Source organism: Puma concolor, chromosome B4 (assembly GCF_028749965.1).
Source record: "Puma concolor isolate L17-30 chromosome B4, mPumCon1.1.hap2, whole genome shotgun sequence".
NCBI classification, from domain to species: Eukaryota; Metazoa; Chordata; class Mammalia; order Carnivora; family Felidae; genus Puma; species Puma concolor.
In genome coordinates this window covers 80,009,772-80,035,525 of record NC_141673.1, presented here as the reverse complement: position 1 = coordinate 80,035,525, position 25,754 = coordinate 80,009,772, and the positions used below count along the sequence as shown (strand labels likewise).

General features: G+C 39.5%; 1 long non-coding RNA gene across 1 annotated transcript in view; it reads left to right on the top strand.

Annotated features, from left to right (window-relative positions):
* The window catches only part of LOC147579242 (uncharacterized), a 65,266-nt gene that overhangs the window by 11,689 nt on the left and 27,823 nt on the right, over positions 1-25,754 (top strand). The window lies entirely within an intron of this gene.

Genomic DNA, 25,754 nt, shown 5'->3' with positions numbered 1-25,754 from the left:
GACATTTTTTCTGCTCTGTAAATGTTTTACTGTGGTAAACCTTTTTCACTGGCTTTAAATTACCAAAATCACGACCAGCAACTGTTCTGTCTGCCTCTGAGCTTAAGCAGATTGTCTGCACACAGTAACAAGTCAGATATCTGATAATTGATGGAATACACAAATGTTTGAATGCATTCATAAATAGAAGACAGGACTTCCAGTAGCTGGATGTTTAGGATTTCCTGGTGGCAGGAGGGAAATTCACTTTGTTCTTTTTCTATTACAGTATACATTTTAAGTACCTTCAATGCCTAAAAAAACAGAAAGTAACACATTTATAAAATTTTATAAATTTCTGAGTGAAATTGAATAAATTCACACTCTGGAGGTATAGGATTCACTTTCTACATTGTCTGGTCACTTCTACTGAAGGTTGTTAATCCTGATTTCTGATTTGGAACCACTGTCTACCTGCTTTCCTTTTGGAAGGAAACTTCTGAGGTCAGCGCTCTTCCTTCAGACAGCCTGTCTCAAATTACTGCAAATATTCTGAAACCTCTAAAGAAGGAAAGTCCAGTCTCTTATTCTAAAGTTTCTCTTCCCTACGTTTTTATTTTATCTAATATTATTCACTAGCTATAATTTAAGATCATCTCTTTTTACCTTTCAAGTGGGAATGAAGAACAATTCCCAACAAACATTTTTTGTTGTTTTCCTAATTATTGTTAAGTGATTCTCTTCCTTTGTAACAATGTTGCTTGAATGTCAGAATGAACTTGATCCTTTTCAAATTCAATTTACCAAGCTGTCTCGCCCAGCTTTGACTTAGTGGATGGCTTACAGTATCTAAATTACATCTCAGAAGAAACTAGCTCAGAGAAAGCCAGTTCTGCCACACCAGGCTTGGCAAAAATGAGGTCCAGGCCTAGTTTGGTCAGTGATAGGAGCTGCCACGAGGCGGATCCTGCAGCAGAGACAAGAACGGACGAATTGAGACAGAGAATGGGTCTGCAGCCAGAGTTCACAGGAGGAAATGCCAGTGGTTATTCAAATACAGGAGCTAGGGGCGCCTGGGTGGCGCAGTCGGTTGAGCGTCCGACTTCAGCCAGGTCACGATCTCGTGGTCCGTGAGTTCGAGCCCCGCGTCGGGCTCTGGGCTGATGGCTCAGAGCCTGGAGCCTGTTTCTGATTCTGTGTCTCCCTCTCTCTCTGCTCCTCCCCCATTCATGTTCTGTCTCTCTCTGTCCCAAAAAAATAAATAAACGTTAAAAAAAAAAAAATTCAAATACAGGAGCTAGAAAATCAGAGTGGTGAAATGAAACGGAATCTTGGAGCAGAAGGGGAGTTGGGTGTTTGTGCAGGCAGGCGAGAGCAGACCAGTACTCACCCCCAAGACAAGGCTTACCTTCCTGGGGCTGTGGTGAGACCGACCCCTGTGAAGGGATGCTGGTCCTGGGGTGTCTCAAAGATGACCAGAAGCTTCTGAGCAGTAAGACACAGCTCAGAGATGGATGGGAAAATTGTTCAAAACAGGAAATAGGGGCACCTGGGTGGTTCAGTGAGTTAAGCATCTGACTTCGACTCAGGTCATGACCTTGTAGTTCATGAGTTCAAGCCCCACGTCGGGCTCTGCGCTGACAGCTCAGAGCCTGGAGTCTGCTTCAGATTCTGTGTCTTCCAATCTTTCTGCCCCTCCCCTGCTCGTACTCTGTCTCTCTGTCTCTCTCTCAAAAATAAATAAACGTTAAAAAAAAGAGAAAGAAACAGGAAATAAGTGTCATAAAAGTGAGATTTCATTCCACTGAGGATTTGGAATCAGATGGTTGGTACAAAAACAAATTAAGCAGAAAGCCTAATTTTATCATCTTGAGAAGTGACTAGGAAAGCAACATTAGCATGGAAAATTAACTTTAGCTAGTGATAAGAAAAGGGGTTTAGAAAAATATAGTAAGAGTTCATTTAAAAAGTGTTGTCCTATGTTTACTTTTTTAAAGTATTTGTTTCTGTATTTTGATAAGGTTTTATTATAGTATGAAGTGTGAATGTTACATTTAAATCATACTGTATGTAAACAATATTGATGTTGTTTATTTCTAGAGCCAAGACCTAAAAGACTCACATCTAGAGATGATTTTTAAAATTCCATATTTAGTGACTTGTGAGGCATGGGCACTGGCCAACACTGACCAACCAGAACAGAGTCCGTCTTGAGATGGCTTCTGGAACCCCTTCTCTGCACTTCTCTGCACTGGGCATTAATTCTCTTGTTAGGGGTTAGGAGAGGAGGTCCCAAGGGTAGGGCCAACAGGAAGCAGCAGAAGGAAAGTTTATATCAAAACTTATAAAAACATTTCAATATTTTAACAACCTGTGTTACAGTGCACACTCGTATCAGCTTTGACTACAGTTCATGTGCTAACTCTGACCAGGGGTCTGAAAATACAGTGGCAAAACGCATGCTCTGTGGTCAGACTGCTGGGGATTGAATCCTAGACCCACCATTTACTAGCTGTGTGACCTTGGGCAGGGTTACATAATCTGTAAAAAGCACTGAGGTGAAGATAACGGAATTAATTTTTGTAGTGCTTAGAAGAGTTTACGGCACATATTAAATGCTCAATTTAACCAATATTACCTATTGATAGTGGTTATCTGGAACACTGTATAGAGCAGAAAACAAACTGCTGTGATTGACTAGCAATGCATTCCACCAGCTCAGGAAAGGGTTGTTGCAATAACTGAGTGCCATCAGCTTGCCAGCTCTACTCTAGTCCCGCCCTAACACCCAGCCAGATCACATCACACATCAACAGCATCAGCATATTCGTGATGCTGAACAAAGGGGGACTCTCACCACTCACCAGCCCTTCGGTTCAAGTTCCAACATAAAATCAGTGATGTGAACGCCATACTGGCCATGAAGAGTGACTGTTTTAAGGTCTTGTCAGGCAGTGCCCCTCAAAAAATAAACTTTGCTTTTGGGTCACCATCTGGAAACCTTACAAGGTCTGTCTTTCCCTCTGTTCCAGCTTTGTGCTCCCGAGAGTTTGGGAGGTAGAATTTCCCCAAAACCCCATCTATGGAGGCTGACAATGGTCAGATCTGAAGTCAGGGATTCTGACTGAGGGCCTGAGAGAAGAGGTGTAAAAGCAATCCCTGTGCTTTTATCTTCTAGGGTCATTTCATACCATATTAATACCACCCAGGTCAAATGTCTTCCTCTGATATGTATTGTCATTTTAACTCAAATTCTTGTGCATATCTCACAAATCAGTGGGAGTGCACTACAGATAATTTGGAATGTAAGTGGCCACTTTGGTAAACTTTTAGTATGATTAAAATTGTTTATCTTAGAGATAATATAGGGCAAAAGGGCAAGACAATTCCTAACATTCAAAGCTTGGCCTTTTTTCCATGGTAAGTGTTATGCCCAGAGTTCGTGATCCCCAAAGACCGCCAGGGAGCCGAGTCTGATGTAAAAGCAAAAGAGCCTTTATTCGAGCTAGCTCGAGCTCAATCCCCTACCTGCAGCGACCCAGCGGTGAGATACCAGAGAGAGAGAGCAAGTTTCAAAAGGACAAAGGTTTTATTGGGGCCTAGGGGCAGTTGGTGAGGTAATGGCTGTGGCCTCAGCTGATTGGCTGGGGAAGGGTCCGAGTCCTGTTAGGCAGGTGGGGGGGGGGGGGTTACTCAAGGGGAGGAGGTGTGGTCAAGGTGAAGGACACAGAACAAGATGGAGTCGGCGGTGTAGGCCCGCCCTTTCAGTAAGAAGCTTCTAACCAAAATTCTGACTTCAAAGTAGCTTCATGAAGGGATTTTCTTGGTCCAAATCTAATGAAAAATGTGGAAAAACTTAAAACATTTTGGTTACAATAAAATCGTGCCATTTCCCGCAGCCCACCCTAATTCTGCTTCCTTTGAATCCTGTTCTAATGGCCAGTTCCTCCTCTTTCCCACTCTCTCCGGGATCCTCTCTTCTCTTCCCCCCAGAGCCCTCCATCCTGGCACATCCTTCCCCTCTGCTCCCATCCCCAAAGTACAAGTTCTTCCAAAAATAGTCCACCAAAATAGGATGAGAACCAGGTAGATTATAAGCAAAAGGATTTTTCCAAGTCCTGAGAGAAAAGACAAAAATTTCCCACAACTTTTAATACTCCTAGGAACTAAGAATCCCAGCCTCCCTGAACTAAATCAACTAGAACACTAGGCTCTTCTTATGCTAAAGCCTGGCTCCAAAATGTTGAGTGGAAGGCTTAGAAAAGGCTCTGGCTCTTCCTGATTCCCTAGAACAAAACCGAAAACATAAGATAAGAGACAAAGCTTATTCACTGGGGCCATCTCCTTGCATTTTCAGTAAAGATGGAATTGAATTGATCTAGTTTCTAAACGAAGAAAGGGGAAATCTATAGGAGAGAAAAGCATCTTTTCAATTCCTTCTGACAAAATTCTGGATAGGCCCACAGGCAATTGCTTTAGCTGCATTCCCCTCATTTTTATGCATGGCCTTCCTTAAGCTGGAACTAGAACTTAGCTAATGAATTTTGTTAATAAGCAAGGACTGGACTTGGAAATTGCTTCCCCAAAATACCTGCCAGATTTTTCCAAAGATTTTGAGATGTTCTTTGAACAAAATGAAACAAGGCTTTGCAAATTAAGTAAGGTGGCACCTGACATCTATTTTTTCTCTTATACTTTTTAGAATTATCATTAACAATTAAGGGCAAACTCATAGTTTTGACTATAAGTGTTAACACTGTTGATGATAAGTCCTACTACTATGTTTACTCATCTCCCTCAAAATCAATCAAATACCTAATTGATAAGCACCTCTAACTACCTTCAAACACCCCTGACTCCCATATTATTAACCCTACCTTCCAATCATATAAACGCTGGACCCTGACTTCAAACAGCAAAATACTGAAAAAATAATTACAGTACTGTCCCTGGGTACAGAGACAACACAGAAGTAATTAATATTGGAATAAATATTTGGATTGTCTTTTCTTCACTTGCTAACCTCAGATAGTTTTTCAACTTCACCAAGAACTCTTCCTTTATCAACAGACTACAACTGGCAAATTTTTGTCATTGTAAATAAACCTATATCCTCAACAGTCCCTAGATCCTTCTAGAATATTATTTCTTCTGTGGACAATAGCTTTTACTTGTTTACCACACACAAATCTGATTTATGATTGTGGGGTAATTTTTGGAGACTTTGATATATTCCAGATCCTTTTACCTTCTATGAACCATAGTTCATTGAAGAGTGTATCCAGTAACTTACAAAATGAAGAGTAAATTATACTCAAGATTTGCCCATTTTTTATGCACACCATCCTATAGTGAGGGTGATACAACTGGGAAAATATGATAAATATATTATTATTCAATTTTGCCAAAGTTATAAGAGATGCTTCTACAACTAAAAGATAGTAATTGATAGTATAATTGCTTTTGACTTCCTATTAGGTAATCCAGGCAGTGTTTGTGCCATTGCTAACAATTTCTGATGCATTGGTCAAGTAGAACAATCCATTTCTAAACTAAAGGAGATGTGTCCAGATCTCCAAGTTAAGACCAAATGGACGCTGAGAGAAGTGTTCTTGGGTTCACTGCTCTGAGATTGTATCTTCAAAGCATTCTATAAAGGTGAATCACCCTCCTGCTCTTATTCTTCATGTGTATTACACTTGTGTAGTGTGGATTTCCAGAGTTTTAAGTGCTGCCATGCAGCCACAGTCATTTGACAAAAGGAAAAACAAGGCCAGATTCTGTTCTATCCCTGAACTCTTATTTTGAGATGATAAAATCACCTCTAGATCATGATAGCGGTATAGATCTGCACCGCGCTTGCTTTTATGGCCAACCTCTGGACTAGTCACAGGGTAGCTAAAAAGGAGGTTGTAAGAACGACGACCATCTTTACTAGTTATGCAACTGCACACTCAGGATGTCTTGTGACTCAAATAACATTTCCTTCACTCAAAATCTCATCTTGCTTGCATTAACACTTACCTTAAGAAATCTCCTAAAATGAAGACTGAGCTTTTTCTTCTATCCTGCCCTAAGAACTTCTCAGCCAGGGGTACCTGGGTGGCTCAGTCGTTAAGCGTCTGAGTTTGGTTCAGGTCATGATTTCGCAGTTCATGGTTTCCAGCCCCATATCAGGCTCTGTGCTGACAGCTTGGAGCCTGGAGCGTGCTTTAGATTCTGTCTCCTCTCTCTGCCCCTCTCCCACTGTGCTCTGTCTCTGTCTCTCTCACTCACAAATAAATAAAAACATTGAAAAAAAATGTAAAAGAACTTCTCAGCCAAACCCAGAAGCAGATTAAGCCCTAAGTTAGTAGATAGAAAGAAATAATAAAGATAATAACAGAAATCAATAAAATAGATTAAAATAAATTGAATTAATGGAATTGAACTTACAATTAAAAACATTTCCATAACGAATACTCTAGGCCCACAGAACTTTACTAGTAAACTCTATCAAACACTTATGGAAGACATAACAGCAACACTGTAAAAAAATCTTTCAGAAAATAGAAGAGGAAGGGACAGTTCTCGACTCTTCTCTAAATCCAGAAGTATGCTATTACCAAAATCAGACAAAGACAGTACATGGAAAAAAAAACTAGTGACCAATATCCCACATGTACACAGATACAGAAATACCAAATAAAATATTTTAAGTCAACTTGATCTATATATTAAAAAGTAAAATATCATAACCAGAATGTGAGGAGGGTTTAACATTAGATCTCAATCATTGGATTAATATGATTCACTAGATTAACTTAGAAGGAAAAAAATGATCCTTCAAAGATAAGAAACTCTCAGTGAACTAGGAATAGAAGGGAACCACCTCAGCTGATAAAGGTACCTACAGAAAAACTCTGATAAGTATATTCAGTGATTAATGATTGACTATTTCCTTCCTAAGATTGGGCACAATTTATGGATGTTATTTCTCTCATGGCTTCTATTTAACATTGTCCTTTCTAGTGTAATAAGGTAACAAAAAGAAATGACATAAATACGCATTGGAAAGGAAGAACTAAAAGTGTCTTTATTAGCAGATTATGTGGTTTGGTATATAGGAAATTCTTAGGAATTTAGGAAAAGCTACTAGAAATAACTGAATTTTAGAAGATCACATTATACAGAGCCAAATTAAAAAACAATTATTTCTAAGCACTAGCAATAAGAAATTGAGAAAGCTGGGGCGCCTTGGTGGTTCAGTTGATTGGACATCTGACTCGATTTTGGCTCAGGTCAGGATCTCAGAGTTGACACAGGCTCTGTGCTGGGTGTGGAGTCTGCTTAATAGTCTCTCTCCCTCTCCTTCTGCCCCGCCCCCCCACCATTTATATGCACACACACACTGTCTAAAAAAATTTTTTTTGAGAAAGTAAATTAAAAAGAAAAATACAGGGGCGCCTGGGTGGCGCAGTCGGTTGAGCGTCCGACTTCAGCCAGGTCACGATCTCGCGGTCCGTGAGTTCGAGCCCCGCGTCGGGCTCTGGGCGGATGGCTCAGAGCCTGGAGCCTGTTTCCGATTCTGTGTCTCCCTCTCTCTCTGCCCCTCCCCCGTTCATGCTCTGTCTCTCTCTGTCCCAAAAATAAATAAACGTTGAAAAAAAAAAGAAAAGAAAAATACAGTTTGAATGACATCAAAACCCATGAAATACATGGAATAAAGTCCACACAACATATTCCAGATCTGTGAAAACAAAGAAACAAAAAACAAGAAACAAACAAAAAAAAAAAAAAAAGAAAGAAAGAAAGAAAGAAAGAAAAGAAAACATTGCTAAGAAAAATTAAAGACTTAAATAAATGGAGATATATATCATTTCATGGATTGGTAGATCCAATATGACTAAGATATTAATTCTTCATAAATTAATAAATAGATTCAGCATAATTGCAATCAACCTGCCGGAAGACTTTTTCAGGGGGTGGGGGTGGGGCTGGTGGAAGGCATGGTTTGACAAACTGATTCTAAAGTTTACATGGAAATATAAAGGACTTAGAAAAATCAAACAATTTTTAAAAAAATTTTTAAATTTATTTTTGATAGAGAGAGAGACAGAGCACAAGTGGGGGAGGGGCAGAGAGAGAGGGAGACACAGAATCCGAAGCAGGCTCCAGGCTCCCAGCTGTCAGCACTGAGCCCGATGCAGGGCTCGAACTCACAAACTTTGAGATCATGACCTGAGCCCAAGTCGGACACTCAACCAACTGAGGCACCCAGGTGCCCCTGAAAAATCAAACAATTTTGAAAAAGATGGATCAAGTTGTAGGAATACTACTACTTGAATTCAAGACATCATAAATCAACAGTTTATAAAGATGAAGTGGTGTATTGGCCTATAAATATATAGCTCAGTGAAACAAAATAGAGTATAGAAATAGATCCACATATATAAGGTTGATGGATCTTTGACAAAGTGCTAAGGTGATTTAATGGGAAAAGATAGTTTTTTTTCAACAGATGATGCTGGAAGATCCATAGGGAAAGAAAATGAACCTCAACTGTTAATTTACACCATATGCAAAAATTACTTCCAAATGGATCATAGGCCTAAACATAAAGTTTAAACCATAAAAGTCTAGAAGAAAACATAAAAGAAAATCTCTGTGACCTTGGGTTCTGCAGATTTCTTAGAACACAAAAACATGAATCATAAAAGAAAAAAAATTGATAAATTAGACTTCATCAAAATTAAGAACTTTTGATCTTTTGAAGATGCCATTAAAAAGAATTACAAGTCCAGGGGCAGCTGAATAGCTCAGTTGGTTAAGTGACGGACTTTGGCTTCGGTAATGATCTCAGAGTTTCTGAGTTCAAGCCCCGTGTTAGGCTCTGTGCTGACAGAGCGGAGCCTGGAGCCTACTTTGGATTCGGTGTCTCCCTCTGCCACTCCCCTGCTCGTGCTCTGTCTGTCTCTCTCAAAAATAAGCATTAAAAAATAAAAATTGAAAATTGAAAGTCCCATTACAAGCTGGAAGGAAATATTTTATTTTATTTTATTTTATTTTATTTTATTTTATTTTATTTTATTTTTTAAAGTTTAATTATTTTTGAGAGAAGGGGGGAAGAGTAGGCGCATGCGTGCACCTCAATCAGTTAGGGGCCGAGAGAGAGGAGACAGAATCCCAAGCAGGCTCCCTGCATGCTGCCAATGCAGAACCCAATATGGGCTGGAACTCACGAGTTCCCGAGATCATGACCTGAGATGATGACCCCAGCCAAAGTCAAGAGGACTCTTAATCAACTGAGCCACCAGGTGCCCCTGGAAGAAAACATTTTAAGTCCGTATGATCAAGCACTCCTTTGTAAAATATACAAGGAAATTATAATAATATGACAGTCAATCCAATTAAAAAATGTAACTCACACTTCACAAAAGGTTTAAGAATGGACAGCAAGCCCATGGAAAAGTATTTAAAATCACTGAGCCATCAGAAAATGCAAACTAAAATGCCAATAAGATACTATAATATACTCACTAGATGGGCTGAAATTAAAGCATTTTTTTCAGGTGTGGCAAGGATATAGAGAACGTGAAACATATGCATTGCTGATAGGAATGTAAAATGGCACACATTTTGGAAAATAGTTTGACAGTTTCTTATGAAAAATATGTCTGAGCAATTCTACTCCTAGATATTTACCTAACTGAAATGAAAATATATATTCACACAAAGATCTGTACACAAATATTTATAGCAGCTCTGTATAGACCCAAACTGGAAGCAATCTGAATGTCTATCAATAGCTTAGTGAGTAAACAAAATTGTGGTATGTTCCTATAATTCATTACCATTCAGCAATAAAAAAGGAATGAAATACTGATAACTGGAGCAGTGTTGGTGAACATTAAACATATTGTTGTGGGGAAAAGAAACTAGACACAAAATATACATATTTTATTATTCAATTTATGTAAAATGTTAGAAATAAAAAACCTAGTCTACAGGTGACTAAAAAGTATATCAGTTGTTGCTGAGGTGAGGAAGTGGGAAGCAGGGATTAACTGGAAAGGGGCAGAAAGAAAATTTTAAGGTAATGAAATTGTTTTATAACTTGATTGTAGTGGTAGTCACATAGATGTATACATTTGTCTTTGAAGTGTCCTCCTGTTTTTAAATGAAGTATAATTGACATACAAAATTATATTAGTTTCTGGTATACAATATAATGACTTGAAATTTGCATATATTGTAAAATATTACCACAGTAAGTCTTGTTAACACCCATAACCATACATAGTTATGGAACTTTTTTCTTGTAATGAGAACTTTTAAAATTTACTCTGTTAGCAACTTACAAATATGCAATATAGTATTAACCATAGTCACTGTACTGTACATTACATCCCCATGACTCATTTATAACTGGAAGTCTGTACTTTTTGACTTCCTTCATCCATTTCGCCCACACTGCTCTCCCTCTACCCTGCTGCCTATGGCTATTACCAATCTGTTCTCTGTACCTCTGAGCTTGTTTGTTATTTTTTAGATTCCCCATATAAGTGATATCATAAGGTATTTGTCTTTCTCTGACTTATTTCACTGAGCATAATACCTTTCATTTCCATTCATGTTGCTGCAAATGGCAAGATCTCATTATTTTTTACAGCAGAATAATATTCCACTGTATGTATATAGAATATATATCATATAATAAATAATATATATATTAAAAATTGGTTTGTGAGCATAATTCATTCCAGAAACATGCTGTTAATCCAAAGCACTTGTATATCAAAGCGAATTTCCCCATAAGAAATAATGGAAACTGATGCTTAGTTCCACAACTCCAAAATATTCATATAAAAATGATTACAATACTGTAATATAATACAAAATAATAAAGAAAATACAAAATATAAAGAAATAATAAACAAATTAACCTGCACTTACCTTTGAAAACTTTTGTGACTGGTGTGAGGGAGACCAGAGAAAGGAGGGTTATTGTGTAGGATGGCTTTCACTATCACTAATGGAATCACTGCTATCTATTGGCTCAATGGAATCTTTCTCTTTTCATGAAACTTTAACAAGGAATCTATCCAATGACACTTGCTTTTACCTTCTTTTGAGGATTTCACAGAAATGTGACATTGCATTGTCGTTAAACAGATTCATCGCTCACATTGCTACAGCCTTATTTGGGTGGTGCTTTTCTACAAAATTTTGCACTGTTTCCCACATTTGACACATCTCCCTAATTTCATCTGAAGTAAGGGATTCCTCTGCCTTTTTCTCTTCCTCCTCTGCAGATGAGATGCAGATGCAGACCTTTAAAATCTTGCAATTTTGGCTACTCACATACCTCATTCATACTTCTCAATGATTTCCTTCTTACCTTTCACTGTAATCATCTCCTTCTTACAGCCTTTCTTTTCAACCATTTTCTACATGAAGGCCATTGTATACACTTGCATGGATGTTGACTGCAGTACAGTATTAATGAACTCTTGTCATACACTATATTTAATGTAACTGGCGATAAGGCATCAGAGGAAAGGGTCTATATTTGCAGGCAGCTTGACCTAGAATGAAGCAAAGCATTCCTAAGCTTACTCTTGTATGGAAAAGCAGAAAACTGTCCATAGGTGCTTTGAAGTGACAAAAAATATACTAGTGCCAGTTGTGGGCACCTTCCAACGTTCTGAAAAATCACTGATTTCCACCAAACACCGCGGCCTAAGACCGACCATTGCCATGGGAGATGATCACCCACAATCACGCAGGGCAGGGGGAGTAGAGAAGAACCATTGGCTCAGTTGTGATCATATGACATTCGGCGTCATGAACTACTCATATTGCAAGACATTGCTTGTTTATCAAATTAAAATTTATTAGAAATGTTTGCTTGTCTTGCAGAACACCCGCAGAACAAGTTACTGGCAATCATTGTATATATGTACACCATATTTTAAGAATCCATTCACCCATCAATGGACACTCGATTTGTTCTATTTTTAGTTATTGTAAATACTGCTGCAACAAACATAGGGGCACACATATGTTTTTGAATTAGTGTTTTTGTTTACTTCAGATAAATATCCAGAAGTGGAATTGCTGGATCATAAAGCAGTTCTATTTTTAATTTTTGGAGGAAATTCCACACTGTTTTCCATAGGGTCTGCACCAAATTACACTCCTACCATCAGTATATGAGGGTTTCCTCTTCTCCACATCATCCCCAACGTGTGTGTGTGTGTGTGTGTGTGTGTGTGTGTGTACAACAGCCATTCTAACAGGTGTGAGGTGATATCTCATTGTGGTTTTGATTTGCATTTTCCTGATGATTAGTGGTGTTATTTTTTCATGTACCTGTTGGCCATCTGTATGTCTTCTTTGGAAAAATATATATTCAGATGCTCTGCTCATTTTTCAATCAGATTGTTTCAATTTTTGCTGAGTTATATGAATTCTTTATGTATTTTGAATATTAACCCCTTATCAGATATATTATTTACAAATATTTTCACCTATTTGATAGGTTTACCTTTTAGTTTAATTAATGGCTTCCTTTGCTGTGCAGAAGTTCTTTAGTTTGATGTGGTTCCACTTGTTTATTTTTGCTTTTGTAGTCTTTGCTTTTGGTGTCAAATCCAAAATATCATTGCCAAGACATGCCAAAGAGCCTACCCTTTATGTTTTCTTCTAGCAGTTTTATGGCTCCAAGTCTTACATTCAAGTCCTACATTCAAGTCTTTAATACATTTTGAGTTAATTTTTATGTATGGTATAAGATTAGTGGTCCAATTTCATTCTTTTGTGTGGTTGTCCAGTTTTCCCAACACCATTTATTGAGGAGACTGTACTCTTAAAATGGATGCATTTTATAGTAAAATATCTCAATAAAGTTAGGTTTTTTTTTGTTTTGTTTTGTTTTTAATTTTTTTTTCAACATTTATTTATTTTTGGGACAGAGAGAGACAGAGCATGAACGGGGGAGGGGCAGAGAGAGGGAGACACAGAATCCGAAACAGGCTCCAGGCTCTGAGCTGTCAGCCCAGAGCCCGACGCGGGGCTCGAACTCACGGACCGCGAGATCGTGACCTGGCTGAAGTCGGACGCTTAACCAACTGCGCCACCCAGGCGCCCCTAAAGTTAGTTTTTAAAATTTTATTTGCACCATATGAAAAACTGCAGATATTCAGCCAATTATGATATATAAAAAATGTCATTATTATAGATAGCTCAATGTAATTTATGAATTAATGAAGATATATTATTTAGAATTAATTCAAATTGAATTTTTGAAGAAGTTTTTACCACAAGTAATATTTGTGTGATAACAGGGAAACTTTTAAAAATGACAAATATCGGGTTGCCTGCGTGGCTCAGTCAATTAAGCTTCTGATTCTTGGTTTCCGCTCAGGTCATGATATCACGGTTTATGAGTTCAAGCCCTGCATTAGGCTCTGCACTGACAGTGAGGAGCCTGCATGGGATTCTTTCTATCTCCCCCCCTGCCCCTGCTCTCTGCCCCATCCCCTGCTTGTGCTCTTTCTCTCTCTCTCAAAATAAATAAACTTAAAAAAAAATTTTTTTAATGACAAATATATGCATCCTTCCTTTAAGAATCACTATTAGAGGGCCACTATTTTTGTTGAGTAATTGGAACTAGTAAGAAAAAAATCTTTGAATCCTGCTTAAAAAAATTTTTTTTAAGTTTATTTATTTATTTTGAGAGAGAGAGAGAGAAAGCATGAGCAGAAGAGGGTCAGAGAGGGAGGAGAGGGCGAGAATCCCAAGCAAGCTTTGCACTGCCAGCACGGAGCCCGATGCAGGTCTCAAATTCACAAACTGTGAGATCATGACCTGACCTGAAGTCAGATGCTTAACCAACTGAGCCACCCAGGTGCCCATTAATGCTATTTTTGGGGTAAGTTTTAGGATCCCTTATACCTGGTTTTGATCAACCTTAATCAAGAGTGATATAGCCCCAACTACCACAATTTTAACTGAACAAACATGATACTCTCAACAACATGTTGGAAGATGGTCTTAAAAATAGTAATTTTATAATTAAAAAATTATTTTCTTCTCAGAAAACTAGAAATACTAATTTCTTTTTTAAAAAAATTTTTTTACATTTATTTATTTTTTGAGAGGCATAGAGACACAGAGCACAAGTTGTGGAGGGGCAGAGAGAGAAGGTGACACAGAATCCGAAGCAGGCTCCAGGCTCTGAACTGTCAGCACAGAGCCCGATGATGTGGGGCTTGAACTCATGAACCAAGAGATCATGACCTGAACTGAAGTCGGACACTTAACTGACAAGAGCCACCCAGGTGTCCCAGAAAACTTCTTAAAAGAGTTATAAAAGCATTCTGAAATTGTTGAATCACTATATTGTACGTCTGAAACTAACATAACACTGTGTTAACTTTATTGGAATTAAAATAAAATAAATTAAAATAAGAGTTATAAAAGCACTTAAAAATCAAATAAAAAAAATCAAATTCAAGGCATCCTCCTTGACATTAAATGAAACAATGTCATTTGCCTAATTTAGAAATCTTAGTTTAAAAAAACCCCAAATATTCAGACACAATTACAACAATGTAGTCGATTTCAAAAAGCATGACATTCTTGTCTCTCATATTATTTTGTCCTACATGTGTTCATGTTTCTATTTTAGGATGATTGAGAAATGTGCTGTGGTCAAGAAGTCCTTCTGGGGAAAAAAGAACCTATTGAGGTGCATTATTATAAAAATAGAATGAAGAATAAAGAACAGCAAATAGAGTATGACAACCTGGAAAAGCAATGACAACAGAGTCGGCTTTCACTGTGTTTTTCAGCTCCTTCTTAAATATTTTCCTTGCTGACATCCAAGTGGTTAGATCAATTGTGATCAGGAGTGGTTAGTTTCTAAAGGGCAAGCCAAGATATTTGATGCAAACTGATGTAAAACATATACTAGAAGCATTTCAGGTGAAACTGGTCTCTTGGTAGGATTACCAGATAAAATACAGTGTGGCCAGTTAAATTGTTATTTCAGATGATTTTTTTTTTACTATAGGTATGCCCCATGCAGTATTTACTATACTAAAAATTATTTACTTATCTGAAAATTACAACTAAATGGGTGTCCTGTATTTTTATTTGCTTCATCTGTCAACCATTTCTCTTGTAGTGATTAACATAATTTGGTAAAATAGTAGTTCATAATCCATTAGAGAATTTATAAAATATACTTAACATATTCTTAAAATTAAAACAGGACTGAACAAGCTGGCAGGGTTCCTTCCTTCCTTATCTTTCAGGTACATTATCAATATTGTTTTCTGGAAAACAAATGTTACTCAGTTGTATGGATAAAAAGCAAGTAATTAAGTAATAAAACTCATTTGTACAGGGGGAAATATCCAACACCCCATTGCTTCAGTAAAGATTATAATGATTATGGATTGCATATAGTCCAACCTCCAGAAAGAAAAAAAAAATTTCTGAGAAAGGTTGACAGGAACTACATCTTAATTTCCTTTGGGAATTTCCCCATGCATTTGGCCGTGACACTATCCTGTATGTACAAACACACACAGACACACAGACACAGACACAGACACACACACAGACACACACACACACACACTTTCTGTTTGTTTCTGTTGCAGTAGAGTTTATTGTATCTGAAAGAAGTTTGGAAGGTGTTTACTTGGACCATGTCATTAACATTTCCAACTTGTTGAGTGGTTTCCATGTTTCTCAGAGGTCTTCACCCTGTAAAGGCTGATGGATGGGCTGACAGAGCCTTCTAGGCTTCGGTTGGTGTAATGTGAGCTCAGTGCCTGGAAACAATAAAACAGCAATTTTCTGAGAGATTTGCCTGCAAAAGAGCCAGGAACATAAAAGCCTTTTCCGTTTCCCACCCTAAGCCTCTTCTTTTCTCTCAGTCCCAGGAGGGCTTTGGGAGACTGTATCCTGTCAGGTTAATTGAGGGTGACATTAAATGTAGTCTCAGCAGCAGCCGCTGTAATGGCTGGAAGGGAAAGACCCCTGGAGTAGGAATCAGAAGAGCTGGGCTCCGGTCTGGCCAGAGTGGAGGCTTCAAGTCATGAACAACAGAAGCAAAGGCTGCAGGGGTGAGACAATGTCAGATCTTTTCTCTTGAAAGCTGGATGCAGGCATCCGGTCTTGTTTTGACAAGCAATGGTTCTGGCTCCAGTAATGGCTTCGAACTAGGAGAAGGTCTTTCCCCAGTTAAGTCCATTAAAGCTGGGCCAGACTGTCTAACTTCATGCTGAGTACCATCCACAACACTGCATTCTCAGAGGGCCGTGCCTTGAAACTGGGCTTTTTTATGTTACAAGACAAGAAGGCAAATGCATCCTCAACCATGTGTGCTAAAGACAGATTCAGGGTAGGAAGATCAGGACTAGAGCGAGGTGAGGGGCTACCAGGGGGATTCTGGTTCCCCAGGGCAGTTTTGTAACAATAAGCAATAACTCTGGAGAAGTCTACATTCAGGATCCCTTGTCCAGTACCACAGCCCAGTGGATACTTTCTGATTTAAAAATGCATTGAATTAGGACAATTCTGCCTACCACTGCTACTTCTTCTTTGGTAATCTAATGATCTTGTAATAGTTTACTTCCAGGTTCACCCAGTAATCTGAAACTATTCCAAATAATAAATAACTATAAACTTAAAATAAGTACTCTGGAAGGCCTAAAAAATAATGTTGGAAAAGTCTCTTTTAAAAAAATGTTTGTTTTTGCGGGGCCCTGGGTGGCGCAGTTGGTTGGGCGTCCGACTTCAGCCAGGTCACGATCTCGCAGTCCGTGAGTTCGAGCCCTGCGTCAGGCTCTGGGCTGATGGCTCGGAGCCTGGAGCCTGTTTCCGATTCTGTGTCTCCCTCTCTCTCTGCCCCTCCCCCATTCATGCTCTGTCTCTCTCTGTCCCAAAAATAAATAAAAACGTTGAAAAAAAAATTTTTTTTAAAAAATGTTTGTTTTTGAGAGAAAGAGAGCGAGTGGAGGAGGTCCAGAGAGGATCTGAAGGGAGCTCCGTGCTGACAGCAGAGAGTCTGATGTGGCGCTCAAACTCATGAACCATGAGAGCATGACCTGAGTCCAAGTCAGATGCTCAACTGACTGAGCCACCCAGACACCCCTGGAAGAGTCTCTTTCAATGAACTTTTTGGCTCTCATGAGGAAACAACTTCTATTTTCAGGGTTTAAAATCCTAACTGAGGTTAACTTATATGATGTTGTGATATGATAGAGAAACTGACTGTGTCTTATTGCCCTACAAGGAACAGGACTGTCGGTAAAGATGGAAAAAAAGTTTATTAGTCCAGGGTGCCTGAGTTCCCTTTACCTCAGGGGAAGGCCAGAAGCCTGTGTTAAGCTCATGCTCAAGACAGCAAAGGAGAGAGGGGCTGGGAGCAATGCAGCCAGACCCTGAGAAGAGAGGTGGATTCTTCTGAGATGGAGGAAACAGATCATTAAAACGAAGAAATCGTAGGTTTTCACAGGCAGGCACTTATATTCTTCAGTCCCACACAGTGCCTCAGGTGACAGGACAATGAAGGGGAGTACATGCATGCCCAGAAAATGAACTCAAATTGCTACGGCCTTGAAAGCCTCAGCAGGTCCAGTGGCCAAGCCATGAGGTGACAGAAGCAGCAGATGACATGGGCGGCAGGACTGTAAATAGAACACCCACCCAGCTCAGAATGGAGGTATGAGCCAGAGATAAAAACAACATTTTCTTTTCTTTTCTTAAAAATTTTTAACGTTTATTTATTATTGAGAGACAGAGAGAGACAGAAGATGAGCATGGGATGGGCAGAGACAAGGGGAGACACAGACCCAAAGCAGGCTCTAGGCTCTGAGCTGTCAGCACGAGGCTCGAACCCACAAACCACAAGATCATGACCTGAGCCGAAGTCTGAGGCTAAACCGACTTAGCCACCCAGGCGCCCCGACAACATTTTCTGAAACTGGAACATGACCCAGTCTTTCATACTGATGCTGGACCCACATCTCCTGCCTTGGCCAAGATACTGGCCCCAAAACAGTTAAGTGTTGGTCATTGTCAACTTCTTCTTGCACAGAGCAGTAATGGGAAGCCCATCTGGAACCATCTTTTCCAGCCACAGCTAGAAGTCAGGGGACAGACTGGCCACCAGACAGAAGCAGAATGGACTTCAGAGACCCTGGCTTGGTGTCAAGAGCCATGGGAAGCATGTGAACACTGGCCAGCCATCGTGAAATCTTTCCAGAAAGATACTCGGTGCTGGTTCAGCTTCCCATCTCCTGTCTAATCTTTTCCCCCCGCCTCCCCTCCAGGCCTCTGATGGCAGCTGCACTTTCAGGACTGATTGTGATGGTGATTTTCTGTGTAAAGGATGAGTGAGCATTTCTATAAGATGCATCTCCTATTACCAACATCACTAATTGCTTTCTTGCATCCAATCCGTCATTTCACTTCATCTGTGGATTTCATGAATGAGCCATTGACTCTCTTCTCCAGGTCATTAGTGAAGATGTCAGATTCTGACCGACCTAATACCACTCCCCATGGCTCAATGCTAGCTTCACTGAGCGCTCCCGTGGGAGGCACTCATCACTCCCATATGTGGGCCTTCGGTGTCTCAAACCAACGTTAAACTATTTTGCAAGAAGTCTTAGGATGTTGTAAAAATTAATGTTTTCCCAAGGAACTCCCAATTTTCATAGGATCAGAACAGACGGCCGCATGACACAGTACAATATACAAGCTATCAAATCCTGGCTCCCAGTGGCCAGAGAGTGCAGGCTCGTTTATCCATTCATTTTTGTCGCTGGAAGAACAAAAGGATTACATCCTTCTGTGATAATCCTCTATGCTTTTTATGCCTTTCCAGCATCACACTTTTATGTTAATTTGCCTTTTCTATTTCACAGAAGCTTTTGAGTTTAGTCCATCCTCCTGGTTACTGTTAGGGTGCTTTATGGAAATCAGCAGGTTACTGGATTGGCTGTGAAGCATACATAGATGGCTGAAATTTACGTTTAGAGAAGATGATGTTCTCCATGGCCGGGAGAGCAGGTATTGTTCCTGGGGTTTCTTGACTGCTCTTTTCCCACTCCCAGTGTAAATCAAGTTCTAATTATGAGAACTGAATCAAAGAAAATGATCTAGTAGGTCAGATGAATTCTTTTTTTTAATCCCTAGATACTGGTTACACAGAGTACTCAAGTTTCAACACCTACTTTTTCTTCTTTGCCTTGGAATTTCCTTCTGAAAATCAGGAAAAGAGGAGCACTTTTCTTCCCTCTGTTAAAATACTTTTTTGGTGGGGGGGCGTCTGGGTGGCTCAGCCGGTTAAGTGTCCAACTTCAGCTCAGGTCACAATCTCGCAGTCCGTGAGTTCAAGCCCTGCGTCGGGCTCTGGGCTGATGGCTCAGAGCCTGGAGCCTGCTTCCGATTCTGTGTCTCCCTCTCTCTCTGCCCCTCCCCCGTTCATACTCTGTTTCTCTCTGTCTTAAAAATAAATAAACGTTAAAAAATAAAAAATAAAATAAAATAAAATACTTTTTTTGATTAAAGAAACATAACTAATTATAAACATAATTATAACTCAACTATCACTATAACTTGTGAAAAATGCTTATAAAAGCACACTGAAAAGAAAGCTATAAAATGAAATGTTTGTTTTTTTGGAGTGGCAAAATTGAAGACAAATTTTATTTTATTATAATATTTAGTATGGTTAGTATAATATAATCTGTAATATACTCTCATATAGTCTGATAATAAGTGTTTTTTCAAAGCTGAACAATTAAAGCCTTTGGGGAGATAGTTTCTTTCTGCTTGGAGTCCAAACTGAAAATGGATCCCCCATTAGCCAAGTGTTGTGGTATTTCCTGAGCAACACTATTAAACATTTTCCAGGCAACAGGATCTCTGATATTACCATTTAATCACTTCACACCAAAAAGCATGTGAGTTGCATCATGTAACTCAAAAACTATTCTGGAGGGTAAGGTACCACAGGATCTTTGGATGCACTTCCAAGTTCTAGTGAGGATTATCTGATCTTGTATTGTAATATATAGAATAGTATAGCATATTAGAGCAAATTGTAGAACAAACATATAGCATGATAGTTAGAATACTGACTTTGGCAATAGCATAGGTTCAAATGCCTGCCCTGCCACATATTACCTGTATGATCTTGGGAATATTATTTAATCTCTTTGATCCTTAGTTTCACTGTATGAAAATGTGATAATAAATTTACCAATTATAAGGATTAAGTGAGTATATTAGGATTCTCCAAAGAAACAGATCTACATCTATATCATCTATATCTACATCTATATCTGTATCTATGTCTATATCTTCAAATATATACATAAATATATTTATTTATGTGTATATATAAATCTCTGTCTTATTAAGGCCTCCAACTCATCAGATGAGACCCGCCCACATTATGGCGGGTAATCTGTGTTACTCAAAGTCTACAGATTTAAATGTTAGTTTCATCCCAAAAAACACATTCACAAAAGCATCCAGAAGACTGCCTGAACAAATATCTGGGCACCAGTGGCCCAGCCTACTTGACATGTTAAAATGAATCATCACAGTGAGGTAAGGTTTGTAAACAGAAAGAAAGAGATAGGGCAGACAACATTTAATAGAAACTTCTCATTATTTTATATATGCCAGTGGCTTGGGGGATAAGGATAAAGTTGCTGGTTTTAAGAGAAGTGCTTTGCTGAAAGGGTCTGATAAAGAGTAGCTGGTATACGGCTAAGGAGAGGTGGAGTGATCGCCGATTTACTGTTAAAGACTACAGGTGTTGTGATCCTGCAAGCTAGCTACTCTCTTTCACAAAGAAAGGAGGAGGCTGGAAGGATGTGGAACGACAAATTCTCACACCACTAATATAAAACAAAACAAGATTTTTAGGATGATTCATCAGTGATAAACACGTGTACTCTCTTAACTCCAGAGCAATGCAAGGTCAATACTGTAGTAAAAAACAAGGGTATACTCTTCCGTTTTATATTTTTCTCTTCCAAACCATACACAAAGTGAAGAACCAGATGTTCTAAAAGAGATGCCCTCCTGGGCTGCATGGGTGGCTCAGTCAGTTGAGCATCTGACTTTGGTTCAGGTCATGATCTTGCAGCTCGTGAGTTCAAGCCCCGCATCGGGCTTTGTGCTGACAGCACGGAGCCTGGAGCCCGCTTCAAGTGTTGTGTCTCCCTCTCTCTCTCTGCCCCTCCCCTGTCATGCTCTATCTCTCTCTTCAAAAAAAAATAAACATTACAACAACTAAAAATAAAATAAAAAATAAAAGGTATGCCCTCCAAATAGTGGAATAAAAATGCAAATGCACTAATTAATATTGTGGGGAACAAACTCTTAGCACATAAGGTTTTCTACAATAAATTCAACACAAATTTCATTCAGACTTGATACTGATAATGATCTTGCCTGACTGGATCTGATATGTTTCAGACTTAGAAGAACTCAGCAAAGATATTTACATCCTGCACATACACCCACCCCCCCAACCCCCGGAAAATAACAACATCTATTAAGATACAGAACGGTCAATAGTACACAGGCAGTAGACATCAAGGAGACCACAGGTGTTACGAATGCAAGATTAATCTTTAGAATTGTTTAAATGAGCTTTAATGAAAAGTGCATTGGAATGGAGACAGAATTGACAACCGGCTGATGTTTCCTTTTAGAAATGTTTTCCCCTTTCTGTTGGGAAATGCTCTTTTTTTAAAGAAAATGTTTTTGGGGGGCACCTGGGTGGCGCAGTCGGTTGAGCGTCCGACTTCAGCCAGGTCACGATCTTGCGATCCGTGGGTTCGAGCCCCGCGTCGGGCTCTGGGCTGATGGCTCAGAGCCTGGAGCCTGTTTCCGAGTCTGTGTCTCCCTCTCTCTCTGCCCCTCCCCCGTTCATGCTCTGTCTCTCTCTGTCTCAAAAATAAATAAACGTTGAAAAAAAAATTAAAAAAAAATGTTTTTTAACGTTTATTTATTTTTGAGACAGAGAGAGAGACAGAGTATGAACGGGGGAGGGTCAGAGAGAGAGGGAGACACAGAATCTGAAACAGGCTCCAGGCTCTGAGCTGTCAGCACAGAGCCCGACACGGGGCTCTAACTCACTGGCCGCGAGATCATGACCTGAGCCGAAGTCGGACGCTCAACCGAGCCACTCAGGCGCCCAGTTGGGAAATGTTCTAAGCCAAGTTTCCTCTCTTAGAACATTAAGAAAATAATATGACCTGTCCTACTTTCCAGAGGAGTTGTGCTTGTCACATACTGCAAGATATGTGAAAGCACTTTGAAAATGAAATGATGTAAGTAGAGTTACTATTTTTAGTATTAAAAAAGAAGAGAAGAGAGACAGAGTGGAAAATGGGAAAGGTAACAGCTTTTGAATCAGCCAGTCTGGAGGCTGAATACCAACTGTGCCTCTCTCTACTTGTGTGACTGTGAGAAATTCTCTACTTCTTGGAGCAAAAAATATCCGGCTTTATAAACTGAAGTTTCCAGGTGTGTGGACACTTCGAATATGTAGGTGAATGTATATGAATGATACGCAAGAAAAAGGACAGGTGAAATTACTGCATTAATAGCAGAGTGAACGGAAACATACTAATTAACACAGGAAATGCTAAAAAGGAAGTTTTCACTTTGCAGAGCTAAGAATACAATACTTTCGTAAAAGGAAGTTACAGTGGCCCAGGGAAAGTGGGGAAGAAAAAAGGAGCAAAGCTGGATGTGAAGTGAAACTGAAAAGACATTTCAGGCAGCAAGCTCGAACCTGTGAGGCTGAGCTTCCAGCATCTCAGTAGGAGACAGATCTCAGGGCAGAGTGAAACCACATCAGTTTGAGGCATGGTAGTCTTTCTCAAACAAATCTCAAATTAGGAAAGCAAAACAAAACTGAGGTGATGTTCTAATGACTCTTGGGACTTAGTCTTGGATGGAAGAGAAGACATGCTTGAGCCTAAACTCCAGATGTATTTCTTGGGTGCCTGTTGGTAAGCTATTGTCTCATGGCTCCACACTCACCTTTCTATAGTCAGCATTGTGATTTTGGGTCTGGGACTCTGTAAACCACATCTCTGTTTGGCCAAATGGTTCCATGTTAGGTTCCTTTTGCCAATAGGGGCCACGAGAGAAAGACTGGAAGTCTGAGGAGGAAGAAAGCCTTGCTTGTTTCTGTTTCCTTACTGTGACCTTCCTGCCTATTTTCCTGTTCCTGTGAGTATCATCCCAGGAATGCTTCTTGGCTACATAGTGGCAGTTTCTTCTTGTAATTCTGTAACACTTGCAGATCCAGATTCATTACACCCCCTTGCAGACACCTGCACCAGCCGGTCAGCAATCCCCCTCCTCACACATCTGGGTCCCAGCCCCTTTCTCTGAGCTCAGAGACACCAGAGTCAGCTGAGCAGAGTAGAGTGCATTCCCCAAAGGATACTCACTCTCACCATGTCCCCTGAACATCGAGCTGGAGGTCTTGGTCACTGCATACTGACAAAAAAAGAAAGAAGAAATACAAAAGAATAATGATCAGGAAAGAAGTAAACTCTTTGCAGATTATATACTTCTTTCTATAGAAATTCCTAACAATATATAAAACAACTACTAGAACTCATGAACTTGTCAGAGGCACAGGATCAATGTTACTATACTCAAACAGTTGTGTTTTTATATACTACAGCAAACGGCATGAATATTCAATTTTAAAATTTTCATATACAATAGCATCAAAACCCTGAGCAGTTACGGTTCTGTCATATAAGATTTAGTGTAAACTTTTGGTCAGGTAACAATAAATGGTGCTGTCTCTCCCATAGCCAGCACACATGGATTGTCTAGGCCTCAGCAGATGGAAGTAGGAATGGGCCTCTCATTACTATACCAAATAACCCACCTGCAGAGTTTCTGCATCCATCTCTACATCTTTAAGCTCTGCCCTCTGGAGGTCTTGGTTTCTAAGAGAGAAATCCTTACAACAATGGTTTCATGGAACTGGAGTTTGAGACCACTATCAGATCATTTTGAGTTCCTCATACCATGAAACCAATAGGCAAAGAAGGAAGCTGCTCTGCTGCGTAGCTGATCCCGATTATCAAGAGGGAACTGGATTCCTGCCTAAAAATGTGAACAGGGAGTATTATTTCTGGAACCCAGGGAATTCTCTCTGATTGCTCTTAATACCATCATTTCCAATAGTAAAAGTGAACTGAAAACTACATCAAGCGATAAAGGAAATAGTCACTGAAGACTTTTAGGTAATGAGCCCTGACCAGCTGAGGTCCTGGCTGATGGAAACGGAAGCATGGAATGTGTAATGGAAGGAGGAAATTATTAATACCAACCAGCCACAGCTTTGCGATGAGTTACAAGAATGAAAACATTGGTGGCTTCGCATAGATTCTTGCTTGCTGTTATGTGTGTTTCTATGTATACATTAACTATTTTCTTCTTCTCTTTCTTTTCCATATTTCTTAACATTTTTACTGAAGGTCAAATCTATGATGGGATTGGGATTGAAAACGAGGTATAATTAACATACTCCAGAGATGGCTAGAAATCACAGTATGGGTTTTCCCACCCTGTTGTGTATAGGAAGAAACCATTAAATATCTATTTATATTTATTTTAACCTTGTCTTTTAAAATTTGTTTTATAAGCATATAATGTATTATTAGAAAAACACATATATAATTAATAAACAGATAAACATCCATACATTAGGGGTGTATGCTAAAAAAAGGCATGCTAGGGTATGTGATCAAAAAAAGCTTGGAGATCACCAGGTTAGGGCACAGTAGTTTGGAGATCAGGAATATGGCTTTGCTATCTATGTGTGGGCTACTTAGCTCTGCAAATAGGCTACTCTATCCCAAAATTACAGGCTACCCTCACTCATCCGTTCTGTACCATCTTACCCACGCATGGTACCAGGTCAGAAGTTGAGGTGCCTGAGTAGAATACATCTTTCCTGCTTAGACAATGAGTCCACATCACTAGTGTCAGATCTGAAGGCCAGTGCTTACACATCCTAAACAAATGGGTCTACTGTGGTCACCTGACTTGGTTGGTAATCTCTCAGAGGGCAGTGATCTGGTTTGTTGATAGTTAACTCTTACTCTCACATTCTATCTAGCAGAAATATCTGCAAATGACACCTTGAAACTCCACCAGTACAATGATGTGTGTTGTTCACAAAAGTCCTGAAGAATTATACAATCCTACTCTCCCTCCACAATCAAACCACAAGAGTATAAATTATGCTCAGTTTGGGGTATTCTTAGAGCAGTGTAGCATTCTGTTACCAAAAATATTTCATTAACTAAAATGCTTCCTCTAGCCAAGCCTGAAAATCAGTTTGTACTGTGTTTCTTTTGTTCTATCATCCATCCAATTCCTCCATCCATGTTCTCACTCGCTGCACCTGTATTTACCTACTGAGTGAGCAGGCAAAACTTACAGATGAAGAGAATGTCAAAGTCTTCATTTTCCTTATGCATTAAAATTGGGAATCGAACTCAAGTGACCTTAAAACTCTAACAGAATTAGAGACCTGCAACAAGTGTTGATCCTCAGCATTCTAAGTTCCTTTCCAGTTGATCAAGTCAGCTAAACTCCCTCCCCAAAAGAATCTCAAGATCCCTTTCTCTCAACCTGTTCCCTTCCTGCCCAAGTCTCCCTTTTAAAATGTTACTGGATCCAGGGGCGCCTGGGTGGCTCAGTTGGCT